Source organism: Panthera uncia, chromosome D2, assembly GCF_023721935.1.
Source record: "Panthera uncia isolate 11264 chromosome D2, Puncia_PCG_1.0, whole genome shotgun sequence".
Classification (NCBI taxonomy): Eukaryota; Metazoa; Chordata; class Mammalia; order Carnivora; family Felidae; genus Panthera; species Panthera uncia.
Window position 1 is genome coordinate 73,532,794 of NC_064818.1, and position 12,251 is coordinate 73,545,044.

Here is a 12,251-nt window from a genome sequence, read left to right on the forward strand (position 1 = left end):
CTTTGACCCAGGTCATCACAGGTTACATGGCAGCCTATGGGTTAAAGTCTGGGGATCTGCTTCTACCCCAGACATTTTGGTGAGGGGGTCAGGGTTCACATGGCCCAAAACATGGACACTTGAGCATAGTGGCCAGGACAGTCTCTCTAAGATGACATAGTGAGGTGGGGGCTGGAGACAGAGGAAGCCCAGTCTGCCCAGCATGACTATTGCCCCACAGACATGGTGCCAGACAGAGGGGCAACAGCTGGGGAGAAGGAAGAAAAACGAGGACAAATACGTTGATCCCTGGCCTCTCTGTTTAAAGAGGAAGATGCCCATAACCAGGTTTATAATTTGTTTATGATAAGGCTGTACTAGAAGTACCTGGGGCAGGTGGGGAAGACTTTTTTTTTTTAATTTTTTAATGTTCATTTATTTTTGAGAGAGAGTGAGTGTGTGAGCAAGTGGGGGAGGGGCAGAGAGAGAGGGAGACACAGAGTCCGAAGCAGGCTCCAGGCTCTGAGCTGTCAGCATAGAGCCTGATGCAGGGCATGAACTCATGAAGCGTGATATCATGACCTGAGCCAAGGTCAGACGCTTAACCAATTGAGCCACCCAGTCATCCCAGCTGGGGAAGACTTCTTAAGAAGACTCCTGCCAGGGTCTTGAAGGATGAGATGGAGAGGATCCAGACGAAGAGAAGGGAGGATGGCATTTCCGGCAGGAAAGAACCGCAGAGGTGATTTGGAGGGAATGTGGGACTCTAGGGTGAAATTGGAAGGCAGGGTGGGGTGGGAGAAAAGCAGGCAAGGTGGATGACACCGAGACAGAGTGAGGACTGCAGGTGGCTCAGGGCCCACCCGGCAGCAACCTTAGAAGGAAAGCCAGGTCCAAGGCTTCCTTTGAAGATTTGTTGAAACATGCAAGCATCCTTCCCTTGAAGTTCTAGTTCACCAGGGGCTGTGTATGATTTGAGGAAGGTTGTAGTCTCCATTTAAAAAAGACCTCCATGTTTGTGAAGAACTAACGACTTCTCCCCCTAATGACTGGTTCCCTTTAAAGTTTATTTGAGAGAAAAAAAAGAAAAGAAAAAACAAAAACAAAATGACAAGAAAAAAAGTTTATTTGAGAGAGAAAGGGAAGGGCAGAGAGAGAATCCCAAGCAAGTTCTATGCTGTCAGCACAAAACCTGATGTAGGGCTTGAACCCACGAACCATGGGATCATGACCTGAACCCAAACCAAGAGTCAGACACTTAACCAATGGAGCCACCCAGGCGCCCCTAACTGGTTCCCTTTAATAACAACCCCTCCGAATATAATTCTGCAGGCATCCCAATTAAGCAAGGCTTTATTCAGCACCAAGAAGGCTACATCTGTATAACAAAAAGATTTTATCAGAAGTCCTAGAAAAGTCTCCCTGTAGGCTCCTCATCAAATAACTCCTCATCTTCCTACAAACAACCTCCTTAACCGATTCAGAAAATAATGTCTGGACAAGAAATCCCTTTTAGCAGTTCAGGCCCTGCCTATAAGCAGCTTACAGGGGACTCAAGATTCCTATACCAGTGAGCAAACTCCAGGCATACGAGTTGCAGGTTTTTTCATTAAAAGGGCCTAGGGTCAATTTTATGTCTCACGGACCACGTTCATAGTGTGACTTAAGAGGCAAAAGCAAGCTCCTGGGCTTTCACTCCGAGGAATGTGTTGCTTTGGTGAAGCCTGGCCTTGGGTCGGGGGACTGTTATGGTGCTGAAATTCCCGGAAGCTGCATGGCTCATGACTAAGAACCTGTCCCTCTGCAGCCAGTCCGCCTGGGCTTGTATCCCAGCTCTGACACTTTCTACTGTGTGACCTTGGCTACGTTGCTTGCGCTCTCTGCACCTCTATTTCTCATTTGTGAAGTAAGGATTGTCTTAGTCTGTTCAAGCTGCTGTAACAAAATAGCCACACAGGGTTGCTTATAATGAACAGAATTTTACTTCTCACAGTTCTGGAGCCTGCAAATCCAAGACCAAGGTGCCCACGCGGTCTCATTCTGGTAGAAGGCCTCTTTCTGGTTCACAACCAGAACCCTCCAGCCATGTCCTCATGTCGTGGAAGAGGGCTAGGGAGCTCTCTGGAGTCTCTTATTGGGCAATTCATGAATTGATCACATCCCAAAGGCCCCATCTACTATTACCATCATCTCTGGGGGTTAAGATTTCAATATTATGAATTTTACGGGGACACAAACATTCAGCAGACCATAGCAGGGATGATGACGCTAACAGCTCCTTTTCAGGGTTCTTGTGAGGATTAAGCAAATTAATCCTTATAGAAGATTGTGAGCGCTTGGCACACAGAAAGCTCCACGTGCTTGCTGTTATTAGGATTATTTTAGCACAAATCAGCTGATCTGCGACTTGTCTCCCATTAAGCTGCACCTATAACAAATTGTCATTTGCAGTCAGCTGTTCCAGCCATAATACATGGCACCGATCACCCAGCTGCGGTCATGGAAGAAAGCCTCCAATCAGTCACTGAGATCTGCTGCCTCGTACTCCTAAGTACGCTCTCGATCTATCTGCTTTTCTCCAGTACGGATGGTAATCAGCCGCAGGCTCTGGACCCAGAGTGAGCAGGTTCAAATACTGGCTCTCAACTCCCCAACTGGGTGACCTCGGGCAAGTTTCTTAACCTCTTTGAGCCTTAGTGCTATCTATAAAATAGTAATAACAATATCTACTCCACAGGTGTTTGTGGGAATTGAATGAAATCACACAGGTGCCTGGTGCTTAGTTATAAATTCCATCAAATCTAATCTTCATTACCATTATGCTTGTTTTAGTCCCAGCTACACCATCTCTCATTTAAATGTCTATTAGCCTCTGAACTAGCCTCCTGGCCTCTAATCTTGCCTTTCTGCAAGGCATTCTCCAATGAGAATGGCGGCAACCAAATGATTTCCTAAAAACACACATCTGATGACCTCACTCCTTTCCTTAAAAAATTCTGCAAATGTGGGGCACCTGGGTGGCTCAGTCCATTGAGCATCCACCTTCAGCTCAGGTCATGATCTCACAGTTCAGGACTTCAAGCCCCACATCAGGCTCCTTTCGGATCCTCTGTCCTCCTCTCTCTCTCTCTCTCTCTCTCTCTCTCTGCTCCTCCCCTGTCATGCCCCACCCCCTCTCAAAAATGAATAAACTTTTTTTTTTTAATCTGGGGGCAGCTGGGTGGTTCAGTTGTTTAAGCATCCGACTCTTGATTTCGGCTCAGGTCATGCATGACTTTGCGGTTCAAGAGTTCAAGCCCCGAGTCGCGCTCCATGCTGACAGTGCAGAGGCTGCTTGGGATTCTCTCTCTCTCCCTGTCTCTCTCTCTGTCTCTCTCTCTCTGTCTCTCCCTCTCTTTCTGACCCTCACCTCTCTCTCTCTCTCTCCCTCTCTCTCTCTCAAAAATAAATGGATAAACTTAAAAAAAATTTTTTTAAATAAAAAAAAAATTTGCAAACAATTCCCGTTGCTCTTGGAGTAAGATCCCACAGCCCTAGACAGGCCTCCCTGGCCCTTCATGATCTGGCACAGCCTCCTCCATCAGCCAGAGCCCTGCTTCACCGTGTTGCTGCAAAACACTGGTCTTGTTTCACTTCCTCAAGTTTCCCCAACACAGGCCTCCTCCTCACGCTCTTTCAGCTCAGAGAACTCCTACTCATCCACCCAGGGTCAGCTGGCATGTGACTTCCTCGGAGACGCCTTAGCCAACTTCTGGACCAGGAGGGCTGTTCCTTCTTGGTGTTAACTACTATGATTACAGTCTTACTTGTATATTTTTAATGCCCATGTAGGAACCTGCTCTGGAGTTGGGGCTGTCCACAAAACATCCCCAGAGCTTGATGTTGGGCCCAGCCTGCAGCAGCCACTCAATAAATATTTAAAGAATTGCGAATGAATGAGCGAACAAATGAACAAACGGATGTGGTGTTCCTTCCTCAGGACCTGACCCTCTTCTGCAAATGCTACTCTGCGGAGTCCCGCTTCCCTCTGCCCTCCCTTGCTCTGTGGGGACAGGGTGGGGGTGATGGGGCATGCCGGTGAGACCCCAGCAGGCTGAGGACAGGCTGTCCTGTCCCCAAATCAGAGCAGGACGGCCCTTTGAGAGGCTGGCCATCTAGTCTCCCACTCTGTTAATACTGCTGGTGACTGGGAGCTTGCTCCTAATTGTTAGCAAGTTCTTCCCCGTTTCAACCTCAATTCTGTTTCCTTAAAAGTTCCCACCCGTTCATGAGATTCTTGTTTTCTTCTATGACTTCTGTGTTTCCCGACTTTTATAGAGAGTATATAAAGTGCTTTTGTAATTGGAGAGAAAACGGTAAGTTTTTAAAATTCTGACCACAAAATCTAGTTCTGCCCTTTATATTAACAAGAAAACTGGGGGCATCTGGGTGGCTCAGTTGGTTAAGCGTCTGACTTCAGCTCAGGTCATGATCTTGTGGTTCATGAGTTTGGGCCCCATGTCAGGCTCTCTGCTGTCAGCAAAGAGCCCACTTTGGATCCTCTGTCCTCTCTCTCTCTGCCCCTCCCATGTTTGTGCACATTCTCCATCTGTCTCTCTCAAAATAAATAAACTTAAAAAAAAAAACAAAACAAAGAAGAAAACCTACTCGCTGGCCTCCTCTCCCACATTATTAGGTCGGTAACTGAACCCAGCACAAGCAAAGCTTGGCTTCTGTTGTCTTAGGACCTGCTTGCTGTTTGCACCACAGGCTGCCATTAATTAGCAAATGCTTTTCCCAACTTTCCAAGACACCTTTACCAGCCAAGAGCTGTGGGCTGCAATACCGTACAGACTCCCAGGGGGCCCCCCCGTCCTAGAGGGCACAGTCTTCCCAACCAGCTCACGAGTCCATCTTGCCTTCTTCGGGCCCGTCAACAGTATGGCATAGCTTCATGGACAATCCATAGGATCTGAATAAAATTAATCTGAGACACAGAGGGATTATGGCAAATCAGAACAGGTTTTTCCCAGGTCAAGTGGGTTAACCTCTAACCTATGCCCTATTAGAACTACCCTAAAGAATGCAAAGAAAGGCCAGGTTAAGGCTTATGGGGTGCAATGTTCATTTATACATGAGTTTAAAATTTTAAACTTGTTCGGGGCACCTGGGTGGCTCAGTCAGTTAAGCATCCAACTTTGGCCCCAGCTCAGAGTCTGCAGCCTGCTTTGGATTCTGTGTCTCCCTCTCTCTTTGCCCCTCCCCTGCTCGTGCTTTCTCTCTCTCTCTCGCTCTCTCTCTCTCAAAAATAAACATTAAAAAATTGTTTGAAATGTTTAAAAAAATTAAATTAAAAACATGTTTAAACAAGGATATGTAAATACACATACTTAAAGATTACTAACATTAAGAAAAAAATCAAACATAAAGGGAATGATCCTAATTATTTCTCTCTATTTACCAAGAATAATGCTTCTTTTTGTTAGTGAAAAGTGATAAAAAGTAAACCAGTTTGGCCTGTCAGAGTGAATAGTTACTGCCCAGTAGAAGGATGGAATCTTTAAATGCAAATAACAACCAAAAAAAAAAAAAAAAAGGAAAACTTCATTAAACTAAGGAAGCCAAGCTTCCAGAGGGATCTAAGGAAGGAAATAAAAGGACCCTTCCAACTGAACAACTTGTTTTTTAGAAAATGGAAATGGTTTCAGAGAAATGCTCTCAGAGATTTGTTCACCGCAGCCTTGGAAAGGGAAATAAAAACATGTATTCAAGTACAGAAACAACAAAAGAGCTTGTGTCCAGTAGCCAAGAGGTGGCAAAGAAACACTAAAGTGGGGAAAAGCTAGAGAACTTTCTCTAATCAGCTAGACACTCTGAGAAGGCAGGGATACCTGCGTCTGATTACTTTACCTTTGTACTTGAGTCCCTAACACATAATAGTAGGTGGTCAGTTAATCCGAGAATTCTGGTTCAAAAGCTAGGAAAGATCTGATAAGGTGGCAATAAAAATAAGGTGTCACATTTTACAGTGAACAGTGAGTTAACGTTATTTCCTTCACATCTTGTCTCTGGGCAACAGAACTATAGATGTTCTATTTTCTGTTTTTCTGCGTTGTCTGAATTACGTATGAGTATGTTTTTGTTTTGGTGTTTTTCCATTTATTTAGTTAGTTAGAGAGTGGGCACACACACAAGAGGGAGAGGCAGAGAGAGACAGAGGGAGAGAGAGAGAATCCCAAGCAGGCTCTGTGCTGTCGGTGCTGAGCCTGACGTGGGGCTCGATCTCATGAGCTGTGAGATCATGACCTGAGTGGAAATCAGAAGTCAGGCTCTCAACGGACTGAGCCACCCAGGTGCCCCTATCAGTATGTATTTTGAAATGGAAAGAAACAAAATAATTTCCCCACTTGGGAACAAAGTGATTCTTACAAGAGTCATTGCCATTTCTTGACCCCTTTTGGTACAAGGCAGGGAATTAATTCTGCCTTAGGTTATAATTCAATAGGAGTACAAGGTGATTTCATTCATTCCACAAATCTTTACTCAACATTGGCTTGTGTTAATGGATTTAGGTGGGCATGGGGAGACACCAGTTTATGGCCCGAGAGGGAGACAGGCATTAGACACATACTCCCACTAACAAGCGTGACCCTTGACAGCCCCATGGAGAAGGCACCCCGTGCTAGAAGCACCTGTGTCTCTGAGGTTGGTCCCCTGCTTGGGTCTAGTTCCACACATTTCCCCTCCCACAAGCCCTTCCTCCTTTTTCTACCTATTCAAACTTGACCTTGCTTTAGAATCCTGCTCAAATAAATCTTCAGTTCTTATTCAAGGCCTCCCTGATTGCAGGGGCCCTCACTTCCTCCCTCCTTTCAGCATCTCCCCCCACCTGTGTTGAGTCACACACCACCTTGAAGCTAATGCCACTCACTAGTCATTGGATTAGTCACAGTCCTCCTGAGAAATAGCACCAACAGTGTGTGTATGTGAGTGTGTGTGTGTGTGTGTGTGTACGTGCATGTGTGTGTTGAGAGATATATTCCATAATCATATGATTATGGAGGTGCGAGTCCAGAATCTGCAGGGGAGCAGTCTGGGGATGCAGAGAAGAGTTGCAGTCCCAGTCCAAAGGCAATCTGCTGGCAGAACTCCTTCTTGCTCAAGAGGCGTAAGTCTTTGTTTTCTTAAGTCCCTCAGCTGATTGGATAAGGCCCACCCACATTGTAGGGGGGAATCAGCTTTACTCAAAGTCCACTGGTTAAACCTTAATCTCATCCAGAAAACATCCTTACAGACACATCTAGAATAATGTTTGACCAAATGTCTGGGCACCATGGCCAAGTTGACACGTAAAACTAGCCATCACAGTAGTGTTATTTCCCTACTAGCGTCTACCATCTTGGAAGGCACGGGTTAGCTCTTGTATGTCTGAATCCTCCCAGGACCTACTTCAGAGATTATTGTCAGGGAGCATTCAATAAGTCCCCCAAGAGTGGAAGACAGAACAATGAGACTCACTTGAACAAGTGAGACTTGACGTGAGACCTCATGCATCTTCTGAGAACAACAGAGGATGTGTGACCAACATCTGCTTAATCCCCAGAGTGCAAATCACAGGGCAGCAGTCATCCCAAAGCACAGCACTGATCTGTTCTCTGCTCTGAAAATGACTCTTCAGCCAGACTCAGTCACACTTTCCAAGATAATAATAGATGTAGATAGAAGTGTCTGTTCAGGGGCGCCTGGGTGGCTCAGTCAGTCAGGCGTCGGACATCGGCTCAGATCACGATCTTGTAGTTCGTAAGTTTTTGTGCTGCGTCGGGCTCTGTGCTGACAGCTCGGAGCCTGGAGCCTGCTTCGGATTCTGTGTCTCCCTCTATCTCTGCCCCTCCCTCACTCGCACTCTGTCTCTCTCTCTCTCTCTCTCTCTCTCAAAAATAAACATTAAAAAAAAAAAGAAACGTTTATTCATTTGGATTTGAACTCAGCAGAGCCCCAGCAAGTGAAAGAAAGACAAAAGAACAACACAAAAGCTTATTGTGGCCTAGGAGAAATTTCTGACCCGCATCCTTGACCATCTTTTTATGACCTATATACGTGTTTCAAGCTTCATCTTTCTCTCGACCCTATTACTAATCCTATGCAAAAGTTCCACCTCTTACCTGTTCCCCCAACCCCAAAGCTTAGATCAGCCCCCCTGAGATCAACCAGGTTCAGAAGAAGGCTACTGCTTTCCCAGCCAGTTCATAGTTCAAGCTCAAATGTTCAATTCTAAACCCAGAAACCAGCTCTCAGGCTTCCCATTGGTTCCCAAGCAGGCTGCTGCTTACACTGGAAGAAGGAGGGAGGCCTGGGCCGGAAATCTCAAGCAGCTGGGGAGTGGGTAGGTCCTCAAGCCATTTTTTAATGCCAGCCCCCATCTGTGTATACTTGCAATTATCTGGTTCCCATTTAAAATTCCTTCTGCATGTGTAAAAATCTTTCTCATTCCTCCTCGGTCCCAGTAGAAAAATGGGCAAAAGATAGGTACAGACTGTTCAAAGAAAAGAAATTCCAAATGTCTCTTAAACACATGAGAAGATGCTCAATTACACTCACAATAATAGAAATGCAAATTAAAAGTACAAGGAGGATATATCAGACTGGCGAAGATCAGAACATTAGATGATGCAGTCTGGTAAGATCGCGGGGAGACAGACACCGTGGACACTGCTGATACAAGGCTCACCTTCTCTGACCTCCTTGGAGAGCAATTTGGCAAAACATCTCAAATTTTAAAATGCACTGGTCTGATGACCAAGCACTTCCGCTTCCAGGTATTAATAGATAGATGTACTTGTACATTCATGCAAAATGACGTGTGCCCAAGAATATGCATTGCGGCATTGTTTGGAAGAGCAGAAGACCGGGAACTATCTAAAAGTCTACGAATAGTGGACCAGTTAAATAAATTGACTACTATACAGCCACTTAAAGGAATAGGAAGGTCTGTATGGACTGATATGGAAAATTTTGAGCAAGGAGGGTGCCAGTGCACATGGTGTGCTAACATTTGTGAGTGGGAGAGCATATATGCACATGTATGTTGGTAAATGCATGGAGGACCCCTGGAAGAACGTCCAGGAGCCTGGAACACAGGCTGCTTCTAGGGCAGGAACCTGGGAGGCATCGGAAGGAAGGAGATTTGTTTTTTGACTCCGTACCTGCTATGGGTTGAATTGTGACCCATAAAATTGATATGTTGAAGTCCGAACCCTCAGTATCTCAAAATGTGACCTTCTTTGGAAATAGGGGCACTGCTGATGAAATGAGTTAAATTGAGGCCGTACAGGAGTAGGGTGGGTCTCTAATCCAATGTGACATGTATCCTTACACAAAGGGGAAATCTGGACACAGACAGGCACACAGGGAGGACACTGTGTGACGATGAAAGCAGAGATCCAAGTGATTCTCAGCAAACCACGAGAAGCGGGAGAGAAGCATGGAACAGGTGTCCCCCTCCTGAGAAGCTACAAGCTCCGCAGATACCTCTGTCTCGGACTTCTAGTTTCCAGAACAGTGAGACAACAAATTTCCATTGTTCTAAACCATCCTGTCTGTGGTACTTTGCTACAGCAGCCTTGCCAAACTGGTACAGCATCCTTCGGTGCCTTGTGTGTTCTGTATCTTGCACGTGTGTTACCAATTTAAAAAACTTTTTTTTCCCCCATCACATAAATGTTTGTTCCTCCCAGAAACCTTGCCAGATTCACTGGGCTGGGTCAATTGCTCTGTCTTTTGGTCTCTACGAATAGTTTATCTCTGCGACATCATTTACCACATTGTAATGTAATTTAATATTCACAGGGTTCTCACATCCACAAAAAGAGCCAAGTCTACATTTTATTCGTTATTATACTCCTAGAGATTGGTCCTCAAATGTTTACTGGGGTGAATGGCTAAATGGATAACTAGACATTTTCCCCTGCCTCCCTACATTTCCATCACTATTTATTGATTTTTGGCTTGATAAGCTACCGATTCATTTATATTTTGTCAGGGGGACGTGACTGAAACCTGACCCTGAAATTTGGAGGGTTTTGATTGGTAGAAGGAAAACACATCATTTAAAAACACACATAAGCCTCGGGGCGCCTGGGTGGCTCAGTCGGTTGAGCATCTGACTTCAACTTAGGTCATGATCTCACGGTTCATGGGTTCAAACCCCACATCGGGCTCACTGCTGTCAGCCTGTCAGTACAGAGATTGCTTCAGATCATCTGCCCCCTCTCTCTGTCCCTGCCCTGCTTGCACTCTCCCAAAACAGAAATAAATATTAAGAACTAAAAAATAAAAACATATAAGCCTCTGCACAGCAAAGGAAACAATCAACAAAACTAAAAGACAGCCTACGGAAGGGGAGAAGGTATATGCAAATCACATATCCGAGTAAAGGTTAGTATCCAAAATACATAAAGAACTTATACAACTCAACACCAAAAAAATGAATAATCTAATTTTAAAATGTGCAGAAGACAAGAACAGATTTTTCTCCAAAAAAGACATCCAGATGGCCAACAGACACATGAAGAGATGCTCAACATCACCCATCATCAGGGAAATGCAAGCCCAAACCACAATGAGATATCACCTCGCACCTGTCAGAATGGCTAAAATAAAAAACACAAGAACAACAAGTGTTGGTGAGGATGTGGAGAAAAAGGAATCCTCGTGCACTGTTGATAAGAATGCAAACTGGCACAGCCACTGTGGAAAACAGTATGGAGCTTCCTCAGAAAATTAAATAGGACTATCATATGGTCCAGTAAGTCTACTACTGGGTATGTACTCAAAGAATGTGAAAAGAAATTTGAAAAGATATATGCACCCCTGTGTTTATTGCAGCATTATTTACAGTAGCCAAATTATAGCAGCAGACCAAGTGTTCATCGATAGATGAACAGATAAAGAAAATGGGGTATATATACACAATGGAATATTACTCAGACACCCAGCCATACAAAAGAACGAAATCTTGCCATTTGCAACAACATGGATGGATCTAGAGCAGACTATGCTAAGTGAGATAAGTCAGTCAGAGAAAGACAAATACCATATGATTCACTCCTATGTGGAACTTAAACAAAACAAACAAAGCAAAAAAGAGACAAACTAAAAACAGACTCTTAACTCTAGAGAACAAGAAGATGGTTACGAGCGGTGAGGTGGTGGGAGGGATGGGTGAAATACGTATAGGGGATTCAGAGCACACTTATCATGGGGCACCTGGGTGGCTCAGTTGGTTAAGTGTCTAACTCTTGAGCTCAGCTCAGGTCATGATCTCACAGTTTGTGAGTTCGAGCCCCACATCCGGCTCTGTGCTGATGGCCTGGAAACTGCTTGGGAATTCTCTTTCTCCCTCTCTCTGCCCCTCCCCAGCTTGTGCTAAACAAACAAACAAACTTAAAAAAAAAGAGCACACTTATCATGATGAACACTGAGTGATATATATACAATTATTGAATCACTACATTGTATACCTGAAACAAATATAACACTGCATGTTAACTATACTGAAATTAAAATTTTAAAATAAATACATAAGTAAATAAAAATAAAACCATATATAAGAAGTTCACTTCCAATGAGTTGCGAGTTTAATACCCTTCTGGGGAGATAGCAGTTCCTCAGACAGGAAGAGGGTTGATTTTTGCTTGGTGGGGAGATGAACAATCGAGAAAGGCTTCCTCCCTGCACCACTGTGCTTGATGAGGGGCAAATGAAACAATTTTTTGGTCACACTCCAAAGGGTGCTTCTCCAAAGGAAGCTACCTTTGAGTTGGGTGACAAAGACTGATGGTACGGCTGCTGTATGTGTTTTCCAGGTCTGCCTTAACAAAGTACCACAGGGGCACCTGGGTGGCTCAGTTGGTTAAACGTCCGACTTCAGCTCAGGTCATGATCTCACGGTTTGTGAGTTCGAGCTCAGAGCCTGGGGCTTGCTTCGTTCGGATTCTGTGTCTCCCTCTCTCTCTCTGCCCCTACCCCACTCACACTCTCTCTCTCTCTCTCTCTCTCTCTCTCTCTCTCTCAAAAATAAATAAACATTAAAAAAAATTTAAAAAAATAAAAAACAAAGTACCACCAAGTGGGTGGCTTAAAACAACAGAAATGTATTGTCTCACCACGTTCCAGAGGCTACAAGTTGGAAATTGAGGTTTGGGGAGGGCCATGCTCCCTCCGGAAGACTCTAGGGGAGGACCCTTCCTCTTCCATCTTCTGGTGTTTGCTGGAAGTCCCCGGTTCATAGACAC